This window comes from Ovis aries, chromosome 16, assembly GCF_016772045.2.
Source record: "Ovis aries strain OAR_USU_Benz2616 breed Rambouillet chromosome 16, ARS-UI_Ramb_v3.0, whole genome shotgun sequence".
NCBI lineage: Eukaryota > Metazoa > Chordata > Mammalia > Artiodactyla > Bovidae > Ovis > Ovis aries.
In genome coordinates this window covers 15878942-15893953 of record NC_056069.1, presented here as the reverse complement: position 1 = coordinate 15893953, position 15012 = coordinate 15878942, and the positions used below count along the sequence as shown (strand labels likewise).

At 36.6% G+C, this 15012-nt stretch overlaps 1 long non-coding RNA gene across 2 annotated transcripts in view; it reads right to left on the bottom strand.

Moving 5' to 3' along the window:
* The window catches only part of LOC114118734 (uncharacterized), a 294464-nt gene that overhangs the window by 154211 nt on the left and 125241 nt on the right, over nucleotides 1-15012 (bottom strand). The window lies entirely within an intron of this gene.

Below are 15012 nucleotides of genomic sequence, written 5' to 3'. Positions count from 1 at the left end.
ATTGTGTTCAAGATATATCATTCATCAGAGGTTTCTACCACTTTAAAAAAATAACAACCTATCTTTCTCCCATGTCACCCCTGCTCCCATCTCTGACTCTCCCTATCTCCCTTGCTCTGTTTTATTTTTCTCCATAACACAACACCATCTGACATTCTGAGTATCTATTTGCTTATTTGTCCATTATTTGTCTTCTCTCACAGGCATATAAGATCCCTGTGTCCAGATTTAATCTATTTTGTTCTAGATAAATGCCTGTTGATAAATGAGTAAATATTAAGAGAGATAAGGAAGAGAAGGTAGAGTTTTAGGACTGTATACTTAAAGCAGAAATAACTCATATTATAATCAGAGGGGGAAAAAAGATTATAATAATGGCGATGATGATAATGATGATAGTAACAGCTATTATTTGCTGATTTTTTTACTAGACAATGTCCCTCTTTGCAGTGCTTCTTTTAATTCTCCCTCAACCACTCAATGCAGGCCCTATTATTATCTCAGTTTAATAGCTACAGAAAGAGAAACTTTAGAGATTTGGATAACTTGCTTAAGAAGAGTAGCTGGTAAATGTAAAAGCTATGAACTTTAATTCATATCTGTCTCCAGAGTCTATACTGCAAACAGTTAGTCTAACATCTCCAAGATGTATACAATTCTGTGCTAGGGTCTGCCAAAACAAAATGACACAGAAAAACAGAAAGATTGCCCAGTGCAAAGTCCAAGATTAAAACCAAATCCATAGAGTTAAAAGACAGACCTCTATTATAATGCTATCCTATAATCTTGCTTTGGCAAGTAATAATAATTAGAGGCAAAAAAACCAAGCAAACAAAAAGTTAGCTAAAATATATATATATATATATGTATATATATATATATATAAAGTAACTCTTTAGACTTGAATTAGTTAATTCTCAGTCTATTTTGCTATATTTTAAGATCTTAGTAAACTGGTATTTTTTAAAACTTGTCCTTATTAAGTTTGCCTTATTTTTCTCCCATATTCAGTTTGTTCATGAAATATGTCAATTTGACTTCTGACTCAGTTGAAGTCTGTAAGTAATGCCCCTTTATGATTGCCCCTTAAATGAGAGAAGTTGTTATCTACGATATAAGTGGCTTCACACTGAGAAGGTTAGTGTGATAAATCTAAAGGGGCAATTATTTTAATAAAATACTTTCTGCCTAGTACAGTAGTGGTTTTTAATATTAAATGCTACTGGTGAGGTGGAGCAAGCTGTACAGTTTCATGCATTATAACTGTAAACATAAATTGATATAATTTATCTGAAAGCAGTGTCAAAATGTTTTTACCTTTTAATCTAATAATTCTACTTCAGCTCTAGTCTGAGAAAAACTGTGAAATAAAAAAGATACATAAATAAACTCTACTATAACTGATTTATTAGAAAAAATATTGGCAACATTCTTACCTTCTGGTAACAGGAGAATGGTTAAGTAATGATAGTCATAACTAATTTTATTGCACTTCCGTTTACGTGCTTCAAACATATTGTATCTTTTTTACAAATTGAAGCTTTTTGTAAACTTGCATTGAGTAAATCCACAGGTGCCATTCTTCCCATAGTGACTGCTCACTTAGTATCTCCCCATCACATTTTAGTAATTCTTGCAATATTTCAAATTTGTTCATTATTATTATATTTGTTATGGTGATATATGCTTAGTGTTCTTTAATGTTACTATTGTAATTGTCTTAGGGCACCACAAACAGCACCTATATAAGACAGTAAATATAGCTGATAAATGTAATGTGTGTTCTGAGTCCTCCATCAGCCATTACCTCATCTCTCTCCTTCTCTGTCCTCTCTATGCCCTCCCTGAATTCTTGTGAGGGAAGCCTGGCGTATTGCAGTCCATAGTGTCGCAGAGAGTCAGACACAACAGAGCAACTGAGCTGAAGAACCCTACAATGGCCCCTAAATGTTCAAGTGAAAGGAAGAGCCACATATCTCTCATTTTAAATCAAAACCTAGAAGTTCTAGTGAAGAAGGTATGTCAAAAGCCAAAGTAGGCTAATAGCTAAGCCTCTTGCACCAAAAAGCCAAGATGTGAATACAAAGTCAAAATTCTTGAAGGAAATTAAAATTGCCACTCCAGTGAACACACAAATGATAATAAAGCAAAGTAGCCTTATGGTGGTGGTGGTGGTTTAGTCACTAAATGATGTCCGACTCTTGTGACCCTGTGGTCTATAGCCTGTCAGGCTTCTCTGTCCATGGGATTCTCCAGGCAAGAATACTGGAGTGGGTTGCCATTTCCTTCTCCAGGGGATCTTCCTGACCCAGGAGTTGAACCCAGGTCTCCTGCATTGCAGGCAGATAGAGGGTATGGAAAAGGTTTAGCTTACTGGATAGAAGTCAAACCAGCCACAACCTTCCCTTTAGCCAAAGTCTAATCCAGAGCAAGACTCTAACTCTCATTACTTCTATGAAGGCTAAGAGAGGTGAGGAAACTCTGGAAGAAAAATTTAAAGCTGGCAGAGATGACTCATGAGAGTTAAGGAAACAAGCTGTCTCTGTAACATGTAGGTGCCAGGTGAAACAGCAAGTGCTGATGTAGAAGCTGCAGCAAGTTATCCAGAAACTCAAAATAGTTAATGAAGTGGGCTACACTAAACAATAGATTTTCAATGGAAACAAAACAGCCTTCTATAGGAAGAAGATGCCATCTAGGACTTTCATGGGTAGGGAGGAAAAATTATTGCCTGGCTTCAAATGACAGGCTAACTTTCTTATTAGGAGCTAATGTAGCTAGTGATTATACATTGAAGCCAAAGCTCATTGACTGTTCTGAAATCTTAGGATCCTTAAGAATTATATAAATCTACTCTGCCTGTCCTCTACAAATGGAAAAACAAAGCCTGAATGACAGCATATTTGCTGACAACATGGTTTACTGAATATTTTAGGCTCACTGCTGAGACCTCCTGCTCAGAAAAGGTTTTTTTCAAAACATTGCTGTTCATTGACGATGCACATGGTCACCCCAGAAGCTCTGATGTAGGTTACAGTGAGATTAATGTTGTTTTCATGCCTGTGACTACAACATCCATACTGTAGCTAATGGATCAAAGAATAATTTTGATTTTCAGTGTTATTTAAGAAATACATTTCATAAGGTCGTAGCTGCCAGAGATAGTGATTCCTCTAATGGATCTGGGCAAATCAATTGAAACCTTCTGGAAAGGATTCATCATTCTAGATGCCATTAAGAACATTCATGATTCATGAGAAGTCAAAATATCCATAATAAGAGTTTCAAAGAAATTGATTCCAACTCTCATAGCTAACACTTTGAGAGGTTCAAGATTTCAGTAGAGGAAGTCACCGCAGAGGTGGAAATAGCAGAACTAAAATTAGGTGTGGATACAAAATGAAGTAGGTCAGACCGAGAAGAAGAAATAGTGTATGACATCCCTTATATGTTGGAATCTAAAAATAAATGATACAAATGAACTTACTTACAAAACAGAAAGAGATTCACAGACTTAGAGAACGAACTTATGGTTGCTGGTGGAAAGGATGAGGGGAAAGAATAGTCAGGGAGTTTGCAATGGACATATATACAGTGCTATATTTAAATAGATAACCAACAAGGAACTACTATATAGCACATGAAACTCTGCTCAAAGTTATGTGGCAGACTGGATGGGAGAGGAGTTTGGGGGAGAATGGATTCATGTGTGTGTATATATATATATATATAAACCGCTGAGTCCCTTCACTGTTCACCTGAAACTATCACAGCATTGTTTGCTAAACGGCTGTACCCCAACACAAAATAAAAAGTTTTAAAAAAATAAAATAAAGTTGCAAGTGGAACCTGAAGATGTGACTGCATTGCTACAATCTCATGATAAAACTTTAATGGATGAGGTGTTTCTTTTTATGGATGAACAACAAAAGTGTTTCTTGAGATAGTATCTACTCCTGGTGAAGATGCTGTGAAGATTGTTGAAATGACAACAAAGGACATAGACTATTACATAAACTTAAAAGATAAAATAGAAAGTTTTTGAGAAAATTAACTCCAACTTTGAAAGAAGATCTACTAAGGTTAAAGTGCTATCAAACAGCATTGCATGCTATTGAGAAATCATTCGTTAATGCAGAAAACTGCAATGTTGTCTTATTTTAAGAAATTACCACAGTCACTTCAATCTTCAGCAATAAGTACCCTAATCAGTCAGCAGACATCAGCATCAAGGCAAGACCCTCCAGTAGCAAAAAGATTACAACTCACTGAAGGCTTAGGTGATGGTTAGCATTTTTAGGCAATAAAATAATTTTAAATTAAAGAATGCACATCATTTTTAATACATAATGCTCTTGTGCACTTAGTCTACAGTATAAACATAACTTTTATGTGTGTTGGGAAACTAAAAATTTCATGTAATTTGCTTTATTGCTATGGTTTGGAACTAAAATTGCAATATCTCCAAGGCATGCCTATTTGATACTTAAGATAAAATACTGTACTGCACTTGAAAGATATAAGTGGATTTCTTTCTCTTGTACAGAGAAAGAAGTCAGCAAAAAAGAAACAGAAAATGGTTGTTTCTGGGTGGTAAAGCTAGGTGATAGTTTTCATTCTACATCTTGTATTTCAAAAGTGGTTTACAAAGAAGCATTAAATATTTGCATGATTTAAAACTGTTTATATTTTATTTGATGAAAAAGAATGTTCAACATTGCTAAAATTCCAACAAACTATTTGATCATAGACTTCTAACCAGCTAGGAACCTAGTTTCAGCAGAGAAGTTTCTCCTTCTCTGACACTGAGATGAAAAAGTTAATAATGCACCATACTTATGTCAAACTGTACTGGTTTTTTCAAGTGAAAGAGAGAAGAAAGGAAGGAAGAAATAAGAAATTAAAGTAGAAATAAGGAGGAAAGAGAGAGAGGGGCAGGGAAGAAGGGAGAGAGGGAGGAAGAAAAAGGCGTTTCTGATAAAATGAAGTGTTCATAGATTTTCCCACTGATTCTGTGAATCTGGGAAAGAAAACAAACTTACTGGCACTTTGGTTTTGTCAAAATGAGAGTAGGGGTAAATTTTGGTGTAGTTATTAAGAGCATGAACACTGTGACTTGATTGTAAAGCCAAGACTGAGGCCATATGGTGTGGGTTCAACTCCTAGCTTCACCATACAGCTGTATTCATCTTAGATTAATCTTGAAATTAATTTATCTATTTCAGTTTTCCTTTTGCAAAATTAGGTTATGAAAAAGAAAACACTGGAGTCTTGAAAGTTATATTCTTAGAAAAATGTCTGGTGCATAACAGTATTATAAAAATGTTAACTCTTGTTATTAACCTTACTGGATCATATTCATTTAATATGTCAGTTACCTTTTTCCAATATCTATCCTTCTTTTACAGATCTACAATTCAAATCTCAACATGGGTATCATTGGGTTTAAAATCAAAGTAACAGCTGGGCTGTATTAATTTCTAAGGGCTCTACAGGAGAATTTTTCCCTTACCTTTTCCATCTTATAAAGGTTGCTGACACTCCTTGGCACATGACCCCTTCCTCCATGTGTAAAACCAGTAACTAAAGGCTGACTGAGTCCCATGCTATTGTCTCTAGTTTAATGTAGACAAGAAAGATTCTCTGTGCTTAAGGACTTGTGTGATTACCTTGGGACCAGGTAATCTAAGATAATCCGTCCTTCTCACTGTTTTTAATCTTAGCCACATCTGCCATGTAAAGTAACATATTCCCCGGTTCTAAATATTAATGCACAGACATCTTTAGGGGCCATTATTATGGCAGCTATACTTTCCCATTCTCTACAAATACAGACATACACTGAATGATCTCACCATATCTTTCTTTTTCATTGCCACACTATAAAGAAATTTTATAATGCCACAGTTCTCGCTAAAATATTTTGTCTAAACCATTATCTATACGGGGAAGAGAGACTTCCCCCCTTTTTTTCCACAACCATGATTTATGGGAACAGTAAGGGCTATATATTTCACGATCTATTCCTAGGTATTATCAAATTAAAAGAAAAGATGAACCTTGTAGCCTTCTCCAAATGAATAATAATGCCTTTGCTTTTGCCTCTTGAGGCAGGTAGCCAGGAAATCTCTAATGATGGACAGATGAGGCTACTGCTTTCATTCCTGAGTGATGCTCACTCCAAATATCTCCCCTGTTATTTGTTGCAGAAAATTTACATCATGACATAGTACTCATTCTTTTTTTAAAGAAAGACTGTTTTAAGAATATAAATATGTTATTTTAGATGATTAAAATCATCATTAATACCTTGACCCAATTACCCTTGGAAAAAAGGGAAATGGTGGTGAGGGATAGGAAATATTCTGGAAAGAAGTACTGCCAGAGTGTAGTTGAGGTGCAGGTTGAGGGTCATCTAGGAACTCAAGGAAACTGATGGAAAGAGGGGGTCTTTAAAATATATACATCACAAATTCACTGTGTAGCCAGGGAAAGAGGAGGCTACTGGACACATTCACCTTGTGGCTCACTAAATTGCCAGAAGTCAGTTCAGTGACTGTTCCTAGGCATGAAATCCTCCTCGTGGGGACCCTGCAGAGCATGAGACTATATAAGCACCAACAAAATCAACAACTATATCAGTTCAGTTCAGTTCAGTCACTCAGTCATGTCCAGCTCTTTGTGACTCCATGGACTATAGCACACCAGGCTCCTATGTCCATGACCATATCCCGGAACTTGCTCAAACTCATGTCCGTTGAGTCGGGGATGCCATCAAACCATCTCTTTCTCTGTTGCCCCCTTCTCCTCCTGCCTTCAATCTTTCTCAGCATCAGGGTCTTTCCAATGAGGCAGTTCTTCACATCAGCTGGCCAAAGTACTGGCCACTAATTCTGTGCTAGACACCAGGTTAGACTTAGGTAAGTTGCTCTCCCTCTCTGACACTCAATTTCTACAATTATATAAAATGGAACTAAAGTATACAAAATACTATATGGATTATATGAGGTAATACATGAGAAAATACTCTGGAAAATTAAATGTTTGGTACAATAGCAGGTGCTATATGTTTCCATCTCCATATTATGTCCTCAAACTCACTGTAAATACAAAAATTTATGTTCCATGCTACAATGGCTTTTTGTGGGATTGAGAAACCATTATTACCACTAATTAGTCAGTTCAGTTCAGTTCAGTCACTCAGTCATGTCCGACTCTTTGCGACCCCATGAATCGCAGCATGCCAGGCCTCCCTGTCCATCACCAACTCCTGGAGTTCACTCAAACTCATGTCCATTGAGTCAGTGATGCCATCCAGCCATCTCATCCTATGTCATCCCCTTCTCTTTCTATTCCCAATCCCTCCCAACATCAGGGTCTTTCCCAATGAGTCAACTCTTCGCATGAGGTCGCCAAAGTACTGGAATTTCAGCCTCAGCATCAGTCCTTCCAAAGAACACCCAGGACTGATCTCCTTTAGGATGGACTGGTTGGATCTCCTTGCAGTCCAAGGGACTCTCAAGAGTCTTCTCCAACACCACAGTTCAAAAGCACCAATTCTTCGGTGCTCAGCTTTCTTCACAGTCCAACTCTCACATCCATACACGACCACTGGAAAACCATAGCCTTGACTAGACGGACCTTTGTTGGCTAAGTAATGTCTCTGCTTTTGAATATGCTGTCTAGGTTGGTCATAACTTTTCTTCCAAGGAGTAAGTGTCTTTTGATTTCATGGCTGCAGCCACCATCTAATAGAAAACAGAAAAAAAAGGACAAAAGGAAGAAAGGGAGGGAGAGATGAATAGAAGGAAAAGAACAAAGAAAACTATAGGTATAAAAGCTAAATGGCATGTCTATTCTTTCCTTAAAGCAAATGTGTATACAGAAAGGTTCTGTATAAAATCTACAGGCAGAAAAGTGGTATTCACATTTTCAAGGATGATTTCACATTAGTTTATAGCTCTCAATACTATTTAGGTTAGTACTTTAAGCAGAAGTTCTTAGAATAGTCGAAAGTCTTCTGCAGAGTTGTCATGGGCCGTATACAACATGACCTGGAGAAGGAAATGGCAACCCACTCCAGTATTCTTTCCTGGAAAATCACATGGACAGAGGAGTACAGTCCATGCGGTCGCAAGAGTCAGACACGACTTAGTGACTAAACCACCACCACCAAACCATATACAATATGACATCCAAGCGGGTGGCACATCACATACACACCCTCATACACAAATATATAATTTTGGATGTGGCAGTGTGAACCAGTGGAGAGAATGCTAGATGGAGTCAGAATACCAATTTGTTACTTCCTCAGACAATAGATTTTTGTGTGTCCCTGGACTAGTCACTCAGTCTCTCTGGACTTCATCAATAAAACTGAGAGCTGGAATGGATCACCCTTAATTCTAAAACTGCATTAATTTCATGTCAAATCAATTTGTAAATTTAATTCATTTTTCAAAGCAAACAGTAACAATCTCCCAAGGTAAATATTATAACTGTAACTGAACTTGAGCAAATAATGAGGAAATATTAGGCAATGAAAAAATAACAGACTTACACTACCCTTTCACATTTTCAGCTTTCTTGCCACCTTCAAGCTATCCTCAAAAGTGTAATAACTAGCAACATTTGAAAAAAAAGGAATGAAGGCAACCATTCTTCCTCTCACTGTGATACCCATGACCTACCTCAGAGAGGCCCATCTTCATCTCCATTATGTCCTTATAGACTACACAGGACAAGGGTTCTGAGAATATCTAAGAATTTATCTCAGCTTTGCCAACACTAAAACCAATCTAAGCCACCCACTCCTTAATAATATATATTTTGACCACCCCAAAATACCATGATTACCTCTCCTTTTCTCATAATTAGTATTTTTCTTCATATTGTTAGACTCCTACGGTATTACATGAAAATCTAAAAGAATTAGATTCTTTTTTTTAACAACAGAAGCCAGTATCTCCATTGTTTCATAACCCTCCACAGTGCTTCATGTATAGTAAAGATTGACTATTCACACACAAGTTAAAATAAATTCACTGATCAAAGTGAACTGGTTAGAACAAGGCAAATCTGTTAGTTTTTCTAATCCTTTCAGATTTGGCTGCCATTTCATATGCTAAGTTTCTCCATGTCTGCCTTTGTGCTGTGTTTAGTCACTCAGTCGTGTCCCACTCTTTGCAAGACTGCCTTTGCTGAGTTATAATTCAGATTTCAAAAGGACACAAAATTTAATTAGATGCATATTATTTTCACATAGGCCTCTCATCTGGTACTTTTTGAATCAGCTTCAGCAATTTGTTGACTGTAATAGCTGAATATGAATTACAATTCTTTTATATTTGAGTTTCTTATAAAGATAAGGATTGTTGAAAATTCCAAAATGAACAGGTTCTCTGTTTTAAAAGATATCCAGTAAGAGCTGCCTTCTTATCTAGATGTCTTAGAACTTGGAGGATAATGAAACTGGTTCACAGTGTGAGAACTGGCAGACACATCAAAATGGATTTGCCTTTACAAACGTGTGATGTGAGATTCCAGGAAGACAAACAGATACAAGACAAGTACTGGGAGACAGGAACTGTGCCTATTCAAGAGCAATGATAATTTTGCCAGAAAAACAAACATTCGCAAGCCAGAAACAGATGCAGTGTAGACCTAGGAACAGATTTGAGAAAACTCCTGGCAGGTCAAGTTAGCTGGAGTCTCAGTGTTGCAGACAGATTCTTTACCAGCCAAGTCACAAGGGAAGCCCTACTATCATGTAAATACTATATAAATAATTATAAATATAATGAAAATGCTATGTAACTAGTTTCCAGGGCATTATAAATTTTAATTTTGGTTTGGGGAACTTTCTGGAATCGTTTTCAAATACTTTTGATCTAAGGTTGCTTGAATCCATGGTTGCAGAATCTGCAGATACAGAGGCTGATGGCATTCCCTATCATACTCTCTGTTGTCAGTCATTCAAATCATAAAGTTGCCTTAAATTAATGTCTTGCACAGAATTAGGTGCTCATCAAAAGCTTTGTAATAAATATGAATGGATGAAATATACATTGTATGCTGCTGCTGCTGCTGCTGCTGCTAAGTCACTTCAGTCGTGTTCGACTCTGTGCGACCCCATAGACGGCAGCCCACCAGGCTCCCCCGTCCCTGGGATTCTCCAGGCAAGAACACTGGAGTGGGTTGCCAATTCCTTCTCCAATGCATGAAAGTGAAAAGTGAAAGGGAAGTCGCTCAGTCGTGTCCAACTCTTAGCGACCCCATCGACTACAGCCTGCCAGGCTCCTCCATCCATGCAATTTTCCAGGCAAGAGTACTGGAGTGGGGTGCCATTGCCTTCTCCAATACATTGTATATAAAATTCATATTTTAAAAGGTCATTTAAATTAATTTTAAAATTAAATATAAGATCTAGAAAGTATCTTAAATCAAGTCTAGCCTAACACCTACACAGCTAGTTAGTAGCTATTGTTACTATTAATAGGACCCAAGTCTTCCACCACTTGAGCTTGTGCTTTTTTGCATGCAATAATTACATTCAATATTGACAAAATAATGATCAATCGTAAATATTAAAACTCATAATCATCTTGTCAAGTGTTCTTTCCACTGATTCCATGGATCCTTTAATTCTCAGTTACATCAATCAAGTTGGAAGAAAAATTTATTGCATTTCTACTCTCTAGTGGGCAGTCATGTATCTTTGGATTCCTACACCAACCCCACAATATAGTTTCTCTTTAACTTCACTTTATAGGTTAGGAAGTGAAGTAAACTGCCTGAGGTCAGTCTCCAAGTTGTGGAAAAGAACACTAACTACATACAGATTCTATTCTCTTGCTACTGTCCTCTGCAGTACCACTTAGCCCTTTTACCATAGTTCATCCTGATGCAGGTCATGCTCTGTGATTTCTCAGAAGATATGTGTGCCTTTCTGGTTTTAAATAATTTACTCAACCAAAGTAAAACTAAGAAACTTGTTACTCTTTATTGTCCATTGTCATATTAAGACCAGGTAAGAATTGTTAGTTGTTCTTGAAATTTCAACCAAAATCTCATAAGAAATTTAAACTCTCCATAGCAAGCTGGAAACTCTTTTAAATACCCTGTAAGATTTCCAATGCAGCAACAAAATTCATTTACTGAGCATCAGATAAAAGTGTTAAATAAACATCTACCTAACAGACTCCAAAGCACACATCTGCCAAGCGGATGATTCTTCAAGATCCTTGAAGTCTCTCCCATTTGACTAGATGGCTCTTTTTTCTTGGTTAGTCTTCTCAAAACTTTCAAATTCTTTCTCTAATATAACTATACATCAAATTTTTTATGCAAGAGAAAACAACTTATATTTATGAAATTACAACTTTGCATGTGTCAGCTCTTTTTATTAAAAACTGAGGTTTTATAGCCCATCAGTTCAGTTCAGTTCAGTTCAGTTCAGTTCATTTCAGTCACTCAGTTGTATCCGACTCTTTGTGACTCCATAAATCGCAGCATGGCAGGCCTCCCTGTCCATCACCATCTCCTGGAGTTCACTCAGACTCACGTCCATCGAGTCCGTGATGCCATCCAGCCATCTCATCCTGGGTCGTCCCCTTCTCCTCCTGCCCCCAATCTCTCCCAGCATCAGAGTCTTTTCCAATGAGTCAACTCTTCCCATGAGGTGGCCAAAGTACTGGAGCTTCAGCTTTAACATCATTCCTTCCAAAGAAATCCCAGGGTTTATCTCCTTCAGAATGGACTGGTTGGATCTCCTTGCAGTCCAAGGGACCCTCAAGAGTCTTCTCCAACACCACAGTTCAAAAGCATCAATTCTTCAGTGCTCAGCCTTCTTCACAGTCCAACTCTCACATCCATACATGACCACAGGAAAACCCATAGCCTTGACTAAGTGGACCTTAGTCTGCAAAGTAATGTCTCTGCTTTCGAATATGCTATCTAGGTTGGTCATAACTTTTCTTCCAAGGATTAAGTGTCTTTTAATTTCATGGCTGCAGTCACCATCTGCAGTGATTTTGGAGCCCAAAAGTGAGCACTAATAGTCTTTTCTATTTAATTCACATCTTATTGTTTGTGAGAAAGCCAATTAATCTTCCTAGGGAAATCATATTACAATTAACTCTTTAATAAGTTAAGTAGTAAAAGCTTTTCAACAATTTATTTTCCTTTTGAATGGCTATAAATTAATGGCTAGAAATCTTTGACTAGAAATGAATGTAGCAAATTCACAACAAGGTTGAAATTCAAAAAAAAAAAAAGCTGCTTCCTTCAATAAAGAGAAATGATTTTGAATCCACATTTCGCTCTTAAATGGGTTAATTTTAAAAGTTCAGAGAAAGGTGGAATATGATCATTCCAACTGAATGAAGAGTAGAAGAGATATAAGGTAGTAGTTTTGAATATTGAATCCTACACAGACAATTGCCATTATCTTCCAAAACTGTATAATGTACTATCAATTTTTCTGTGGCTTTTGCTGAATTATGAACTCAGTTCTGATTTCTTCTTTTGCCTTAGTAGTCTGCACTTACTAATTTCCCTGTAGTACTATCACTTCAATTTATGCAAATACAGTTGAACAACAACAGAAATATCAAGCAAATAGGAAACAATTCATATTTTCCATCTCTTTCTCAGATAGGCAATATGGTGATGATGGGATTACAGATGGATAGACACAGATTCGAATCTAGGATCTGCCAGATGAAGAGAATATGACCTTGAGCAAGTTGTTTGTTTTCAATCATTAAGTCTTGTTCAACTCTTTTGTGACCCCCTGGACTGTAGCCCCCCAGGTTCCTCCATCCATGGGATTTCCCAGGCAAGGATACTGGAATGGGTTGTCATTTCCTTTTCCAGGGGGTCTTCCCGCCCCAGGGATGGAACTCCTGTCTCCTGCATTGGCAGGCAGATTCTTTACCGCTGAGCAACCAGGGAAGCCCAGGGAAATTCTTAACTTTTGTTAAATAACTGAAATGAGATACATTAACTTGAGTTTTTCACATGTTAATGAAGCTTATTATACTGTGAGAGTTAAATTATATAAAACGCCTGGCACATAACTGATACTCAATTGTTACTAGTTTTATTCCCTAATTTCTCATTTATATCTCTATGAACAGAAACATGTTGAAAGACTAAAAGCAGTGACTCTTAGCTTATCATATCATCTTTGTGAGTTCCCGCCCTCCTTTTGGTGGCAAAAAAAAAAAAAAAAAAAAAAAAACCACCTATATTACTTCTTAAATAAGCATTAAGAGCAGAAAAAAAAGTTAAAAGATTGCATATTATGAAACTGGAGAGATTAATATTTTATCTTTCTTAAATAGAGAATTTGTAAAAAGAAAATTATGGATAAACATTTTTGAAGCATTATCAAGAAACATTATATGAACATCAATGCAGTGATGTTTGAATTCTCAGTGAAGCATATTGCCTTCTGTGGAAGGTTTTTCCTGCCTAGCCTCTGTGTTTTCACTGAGCAAGCCCCTTAAAAATAATGTTTTACACATATAACCTCAAAATAATTTAGCATACAATCTCGTTATCTCATCCAGACTTGAAGGAAGAAATCTAGTAACCACCTGCAGACTAAGAAAATACCTTAAAGATCATTTACTCCAGTCTGTCAAAGATGGTACAAGATAGAACTTAAAGACAAACTTCACAGGCAGTCCTCCAACTTTTTAGGTGGGTTAGTTCTTTTTAAGTTCTAAGATCTTTGTTCTTTCTATTGAATTAAAATCCACTTTACAATTATTTGTTCTAATTGACTCTACTTCTGTACTATGGAGCAATACAGAATATCAGGGCTCATCTTCCAGGTTATGGTAACTATCCTCGTGGTTCTCCTCTCTTTCTGGAAAACCACCCATCACAAAGTTTCAGTACATTTAGTTCTGGTGTTGCTGATGGTTACTGTCTGTAGGGTGGGTCTGTGATTTAAACATGGATTCACAGTACTCTTATGAACATAGTTATTAATGAAGGAATGAGCATGAGACCTAATTCACAACTGAACTTTGAAATATTGAGCATGAGGTATACTCAAATAATTTCAGTAGACTTGAAGGTGTAGCTCCTCTGCCCACCATCTTGTCCAAAGGCATCAAGAGACTCTATGGAATGGGACCAACAAAGAAAGAGAAAGTGTAGATAGAAAGAGTGACTGGGTCCCAAAATATGCAGCCAAGTACAACTTTCAGTTATATAAACCAAGACATTCCTTTTTTTTTTTTTTCCTTAGGTTTGCTTAGGTTGGATTTACTGTCAACTGCAGCCAAAACAATCTTGATTGAAATACTCATATCAACATTCTATGTATATTTGAAGATTGCTGTTACTTTCTCTCTATTATCTTCTATTATTTCAGACAAACATTCTCAATTCTTTTCATTTCCATTCATTTACAAAATTTTACCAACTCTCAATTTCCTTACTGTGCTGCTTAATACCTACGGAATAAAACACAAAAAGTTTGCTGTGTACACAAACTGTATACAAAAGAAAAAAGAAAATTTTTAATGTGCTTTAGGGGAAGGACAATTTTCAAACAACCTAGAAATGCCATTTCATGTCAGTTAATGTGCCAACTTCAAAATTGTTTGCTCATCAACAAGTTAGGCTCCCAAAGGACCTCTACTTGATAACACTTTATTAACAACTAAAGATCACATATTTCAATCCAACTACATTTGCTTGCTAATATTCCGTTGTTGTACCTTTTTTACTAACTGTAAAAAAAAATCACTAATTTAAGATTGCATAGTTCTTGACATAACTAAGTATATACTTGTGTACTCTATGCATTTTTCATGCTATATTTGAAGCGCATAAAAACAGCTAAGATATAGTCCCTTAGTTTGAGGATTTTATATCTGCTGCATTATAACACAGAACTCATCATAATCACCATCACCATCATCATCCACCAGACTCCCATTCATTTACTGAGTGTTTAAATATGACAGGATTGGTGCAAAATGCTTTGCA